This window comes from Callospermophilus lateralis, chromosome 11 (genome assembly GCF_048772815.1).
Source record: "Callospermophilus lateralis isolate mCalLat2 chromosome 11, mCalLat2.hap1, whole genome shotgun sequence".
NCBI lineage: Eukaryota > Metazoa > Chordata > Mammalia > Rodentia > Sciuridae > Callospermophilus > Callospermophilus lateralis.
The window spans coordinates 122,501,267-122,508,100 of NC_135315.1; positions in this window are offsets into that span (position 1 = coordinate 122,501,267).

Sequence of the window (6,834 nt, forward strand, 5' to 3'; positions counted from 1 at the left end):
TAAGTTTTAAAAGATTTTTCATCAATAAAAAATAGAAAATTACGACCATTTAAAAATAGGGTTTTTTTAAAGATTATTATGTAGCTGTTTGATTTTTGTATTAAGTATTGAGGTTTTGACTTAAAACTGTTGACACTCAGGCTCTTAATACATTCAAGATGCTCACCTATATTTCAACATGACCATTTTCAGCCAAGAATATGATCAAGCATGAATCAAGGATAAAACTGATGGTTACAGAGGATGATAGGCACCTACCAGTCTCTTTGGCATTTTTCTACCTCAATAGCTATTTACACAGTTTCTTGGATTCTAAGGCATTGTACATCTGGTGTTTGTGTATGGGAGCTCCTATGCTTTTAATTGAGACATAAGCTACATATATTGAAACTGATCTATTTCAAGCTCACACTTAAATGAATTTTAATTTATTTATAGAGTTGTACAACTACTTCCACAATCTAAATTTTGATATTTTTGTAAACCTAGAAGAAAGTTTGAAACCAATATTTGGGAAACACTTTTCTAAAATTTTCTCTCTATAGGTTTGCCTTTTGGAACACCTAATTTCAATGGAATTTTCAACATATATTGTTTTATGACTAGCTTCTTTCATTGAACATAACATTTGTGAGTTTTAAGCATGTTGTAACTAGTATCAGTACTTCATTCCTTTTTATTTGTTTGTAGAGCTTTTAACATGACTCAAATACTTTTCTTTTGATTGAATAGTTCCCCCATAGAGACATATAACTTTCCACCCTGGGCTATTTTTTAATGGGACTATTGACCTAAGACAGATACAAATTACATTTTTTATAACTCTTGAATTAAAAATAAAATGAGATGAGGATGGGGAAAGGAAAATTTCAGTTGAGAAAAATTTAAATGCACTGATGTTATTTTTGTTTTTCTTCTCAAAAGAAAACCTATATTTCAAATAGTGCTACTTAATTTAGACCAATTTATTTCACTTGAAGTTTCTAGCAAATGATCAGTATTGTAAGAGCTATTAGTATATTCTCTTAATTGTACATTCAATCTATATGGTAGTTCTTTTAACCACTTGACTTGGGTTCATTTAAAGATTTTTATATTTTATGTTAAGTGATTAAAAAGATGAATGCTGTGAAGCTGGTAATGGGTGATGGAGTTTGCTTTAAATTTAATTTTTAATAATTACTTTTAAGAACAACTTCTAAACATTTACATAATAATAATAAAAAGTTTCTGCATCTATAGTTGAAGAAGTTACCATGACTAAGGAAGATTAGTATCCCAGCTTCAGGAATGTATTAGGGGCAGAAGGATGAGTTGTCCATGTTAGACGGAACACGGGCAAATTTTAAATAGACAATAAAAACATGAATAATAGCATGTTTACTTGTCATAATTGAATTTGAAATGAATCTATGAAAAGAAGATAAAACAGAGTGGAATATTTTCAAATATTTGTGGAAAAAAAATGCTACTATCAGTGTAAGTAAAGAAAAATTTTAAAAGCTATTGAAAAGCAAGAACCATTTTTGAACAGAAAAAATATATAATTTAAAATCATTAAGAATACTAAAATTAAACTTGTTAAATAATGTAAGAACAAATGAGCATAAAGAGGTTTAGATTGCCTATTAAGACTTTTTTTTGCCTCTAATTGATGTTAAAATTGTTACAAATTTTGGTAAGAATGTATAGAATTGGAATCCTGTAAATTTTTAGATCATACAATTATGCAATAATAAATATTTTAATATTATAATATCTTAGAGACTCAGCAAGTTGAGAGCTTTGCATTATTTTCCTATGTAATTTATTTTATATGTATATAAAAATATTATATATCTAGGATTTTTTGTGATAAGAACACTAAAAAAACAGATCAGTATCCTTAAATTCTAAGTGTTTAATAATTATTTATATTTAAAAATATATTTAAAAATATTAAAAATTGAGTGCTTACATGACCTATTGAGATAGGAACAGACTCAAAAAGTTTCATGATAATAAGTCCATTTATACATCATTTAGCTTTGAACAAGTAAAAAGAATATATGGAGCTCTTTGGATACAGAATTTCCATATCCTTATGATTACGAAAAGTAAATTTATTTTCATGGTATTTGTTATCATAACAGGCTTGAACTTAGATTGATCATTCTATTCTAACAAATTATTTGAGCACTTACTCTCTGCCAGATACTATGGAATGTCTCTGATTGCTATGAGCACTAATATAAAATATCTTCCCTGAGGGAAAAAGCCTACTTTAATAGATAAAGGCTCAGCCTCTGGAGACAGATGTCACCAGTCCAAATATTAAGTCGGCCACTCATTAGACTAAACTATTGCATCACTTACTTAACAGTTCCAAACTTGAATTTCTGCAACCCCTTTGTCTGTTGCATGGATTAAAAGAAGTAATATTGATAAAATAATTAACATACTTTCTGACTTATACAAAACAATAAAACATACAGAAAAAATACCTGTTTACTCATTAATGGTGTTTCTTCATCTAATTAGTTGAACATTATTATTCAAGAGGAATCCTGAAATATCAAGTATAATATTCATGGTTACTATAACAATTGAGTTGTTCACTTCTAGAATATTCTTCCTATAATAAATATGTCTAATTTATTTGAATACAATAATTAGAATGTAGGGACTATACTCGAAAGGAACTCAACTAGTGAAGATTTGGTCAAAACTTATTTTGCTGAATACAACTAAAAATCTCTCTGTTTTAGAAAATGTCAAGAAGAAAAGCTTTAAAGGACAGGTCATCTTGAAACGTAGTAATTTTCAAACCTTGAATCATCCATTATTGAGCTATACATTAATTCAATGAACATCTATTTAATGCTTTCTCTGTACCAGACATTCTCTCAGGCACTGTGCATACCAAGGTGAATGGGCAGAAAATAAGAAGGGGACGTTTTTTGCAATAGTAAGGACTAGCTATGCACAATAACATTATTTGATTATTAATTAGTTTTATATTTCTTTGAAAGACATCACCTTTTTAAATGATGCATAGATTAACTGCAATATGCAGAGAGGGTGCTACAAAATAATTGTATTTATAATTACATATTAGAAACTATTTAAATTCATTATTTTCAATGTATTGCAAATATTTTGTATGTGTATTTGCTTCATTTATAAAACCCTTCACTTACTCATATGTTAATATTATTATTGAGTCTAGCTTTATATTTATCAACAACTTATACATTTCATAAAAAAATGAGTGATGAAATTTTAGGTCAGAACTTTGTTGAGAGTAAACATTGCCCTGAATATATACCTAGAACATCCAGGGACTAGGTCATTGACAGTTAACATGTCTTGAAAAGATATTATGCTTTGAAGAGTATCTCATTTACATTCTGAATATAGGTAGCTTACTTAACAAGTTCTGGCCCAGAAGCTCTGTAATAAAAGGAGTTTTAGAGGAATTCAAGTAAACATGTACAAAGGTACAAAGAAGAGAGAACAGAGTATATCCTGTATCCATAATAATACATTTGCTCAGAAAGAAAAGTAAATATAGAAGTAAATATAAATTTAGAAGTAAGTTAATTATTAGTACTTAATGTATGGGAATACATAAAAAGAACCAAGTCTCAGGAGGTTGGATAAGAATCACATATGTCATGCAGAAAATTTCAGACAACATTCTGTTTAAAATGATTGACTTTTTTTGGTCATTCCTAAGAATGAGAGTAACAGGGTCACATTTGAATTTTAAATACGCATCTTCTTAATTTTTTGGTACTAGAATCCACAGGGAAAAAATTCTGAAAGATAAGAAAACATTTTAAATACTACAAAATAAAATGACCAACCAAAATACAAATAAAATTAAATATAGTCCATGGCAAAAGTAGTGTGCTTACTTGTCATTATTTTTAAATAAACTGGACAAAATAATTATGGGAGTTAAATAAAAAGATACATGTTGGATGTTAAAATGACAGTCACATATGTTTGGCAGATTATAGTTAAAAAATTAAATTTTGTTTATTTCTTGGAAAATTTCCCTGATATTTTAAGGGTTCAATATGAATCTTCAAGAAGAATTAATGAAATACAATATTTCCCAAATATATTTAACAAGTGAAACATCTTTCTCTTAAAAACACTGAAATAATTATATATCCAATAAGATAATTTGGAAAATGGGGCATATTCTAATTAGTCAGTCACATGGTTGGAAATATTAAAAATGGTTATAACCAGCATAATAGAAATCTATATAAAAGATCCATTGGACCTTGCCATTGGAAAGCAAATTTACAAATTCACTTTCAATAAAATCTATGGTTTTTCCCCCCCAAAAAATATCATTTAAGAGTTAAAATATATCTCCAGTTTCAGTTAAGGTTCTGGAAAGCTTTATGGTTTCAGCCAGGAAGATAATATTCTAAAGTATAATCAATTTATAATATGCATATGACAATATTATTATTATAGAATAGTCATCTGCTTAAACTAGTAATACAACAATTTGTTAGTGTGGTTTTAGGTTAATTTTGGATACAGGACCATGTATTAAGCTTGACTAGTCAATTAGTCAGGTTATTATAATATTCTTCTAGCTTTCCTTCAAAAACAAAACAAAAAACCTTTAAAAACTATGTCAATTTTAACCTGTACATCCGCAGAGCTTCAGCATTCACTAAGTAATTTATGGAATTCCCATGGAAACGATTCATTCTAATTATTGTTGCTCTATTATACCTAAAATTGCAAGTGAATTTTCTCTCCGATTCAAACATTGTTATCTCTTGAATTTTTAGATTTATTAATTGATTTCCAAAGTCTAATCACCTCAAGGTGAAGTGCTAAAATCATGATTCTGAATTAAAATTCAAGAAAAGTTTTGCAAATCCAGATTTCACAGCCAAATATTTCTAAATCATATATTACAGTAAAGCATGAAAATGTTACATTTTCATTGCTTGCTTTATATCTGTTCCACTAAACCTGAATTCAAAGCCATAGAAATTTTTATGTTAAAATTAATTGGAAAAATACATTTTGAACATGACTCTCAAGACATTGGATAGCAGAAGTAAATTATCCCCAAGAGATGAGAAACAAATAAGTTGGACACAGAGTTCTACCAGATGATTTTCTGTTGAAGTTTCTCACTAGAAATCAGAAAGTAGAAACTCAAGCACAGTCCAATATTCACCCTGAATAGAGGAGACAAATCTGGGAGTCTGAAAGGCCAAAGCTGATAGGATAGACAGGAAAGGGTGCCTGGGAGGAGAGAGCTGCACAGTAATTGCTTTAGAGACCTTCAGAAAGTCGCACTGGACTATACCATTGAGTCCTTACAGGAATAGGCAGGTAAAGACACTACTGTGAACTAAAGGAATGTCTAATTAAAACGAGAAAGAAATCTAGGAATATACAAAAATAAAACAAAACAAAACAAACAAAAAAAAAACAACAACAACTCTGAGTCTGTAAAGGATAAACATTCATGTTGGGGTGTGGAATGGGGGGTTTGGGACTATTTGTGAGTCATGAGCCAGATAAATTAACTAAGTGTCACAAAGTAACTAGGAGGTATGAACACACTGAACAGCCCATAAATTACTTTGCAACTTTTCAATTTTCTCTAAGTATTCTGGAATGCAGCAAAGCATAAACTAGACATAGAAAGTGACCATTAACCTAATCAAGCTAAGAGACCATGCCCCTTTGGCTAGATAATCTGATTGACCACCTGATGGCCACAGACATTCATGTAAGCTAAAGCCAACATGCCAGAGCAGGCCCCTAATGGGGAAACATGGTCTTGCTCAATATTTCCCAATCCTGAGGAAAATCCAGGCCCTTTGGATTATAAATATTCTACCTTAATTAAAATTAAAAAACAAAAAATCTGACCATAAGCCCTTTTGGCAGGTCTTTTTCTGGAATTAGCCTGTATTGTGCTCTGAGAATTAATATCTTCACATTTTCCTTTCTAATGTAGCTTTTACTATCTTTGTTGAAACCTTTTGCATCCTTAGATTATTTTCTGCAACATGTCAAGAGTCAGTAAATTAATAAAAGAGGCCTCTTATGCCTCTGAAGAGACTTCCTCAAACCCCCTAAAGGTGACAAAAGGATTAGAACAAATAGTGCTCAAGATTCACTTTGGGCCAGAAATAGAGCCTACTCCAAAACCAAGTGGAGAGCCTCAGAATTCAGTGGACATTCGTAGAATAATCAGATGGATGTTGGCTCAGTAGTAAGTAAAAATGGAAACTAGTGAACAAGATGGTAGATTTAAATTTTGAATATATCAATAATCAAGATAAATGGTCTAAATGCTCAGATTGATAGATTGTATTAAAGAGCAAGAATCTATACCAGCTTATCATAGTAACAGTAAAAAAAATAGCTAAAGTTAAGTCAAAAAAATATCTACAAGAGATAGGCTAGAGTATTCTATGGTAAAACACAATCCCCAAATTCAGTGATGAATGTGAGGGTTTATTTTTATTCACTCTACATGTCCTCATTGGAACAAATGTAGCTCTACTTTATATCAATTTTATTCTGAATACAAGTTGATGGAATCAAAGAAAGGAGTATAAGGAAGTATGTGATGTCTCTTAGAACTTTACCCAGAAGTAAACCATGTCATTTTTGTTTATCTCAAAAAAAAAGCTTAAAGAAAGTGAAAGTAAGCCCAAACTTTAAAAAATGTGTAATTATAATGTATATATGCATATAACTAATAAAAATAAAAATACATTCCAAAATATATTAAAATGCTTATAAATAAGAGCAAGACACACAGCACAAGATTTGTGAATGGTATTTCTTCAT